Raw genomic sequence first — 231 nt, forward strand, 5'->3', positions numbered from 1 at the left:
CAGCCTGTAATCCCGCGCCTTTGGGAGGCTGAGGTGAGTGGATTGCCTGAGCCCGTGGGTTCGAGACCCGCCTGGGCAGCGAGACCTCATCTCTACAATAAATCAAAAAATCAGCCGGGCATGGTAGTGCACACCTGTAATTCTGGCTGCTTGGAAGGCTGAGGCGGAAGGATCGCCGGAGCCCAGCAGGTCAAGGCTGCGGTGGCCGAGAGCGGCCACTGCACTCCAGTC

This window comes from Carlito syrichta, unplaced genomic scaffold, assembly GCF_000164805.1.
Source record: "Carlito syrichta isolate Samal-C Ts95f unplaced genomic scaffold, Tarsius_syrichta-2.0.1 Scaffold309624, whole genome shotgun sequence".
Lineage (NCBI taxonomy): Eukaryota > Metazoa > Chordata > Mammalia > Primates > Tarsiidae > Carlito > Carlito syrichta.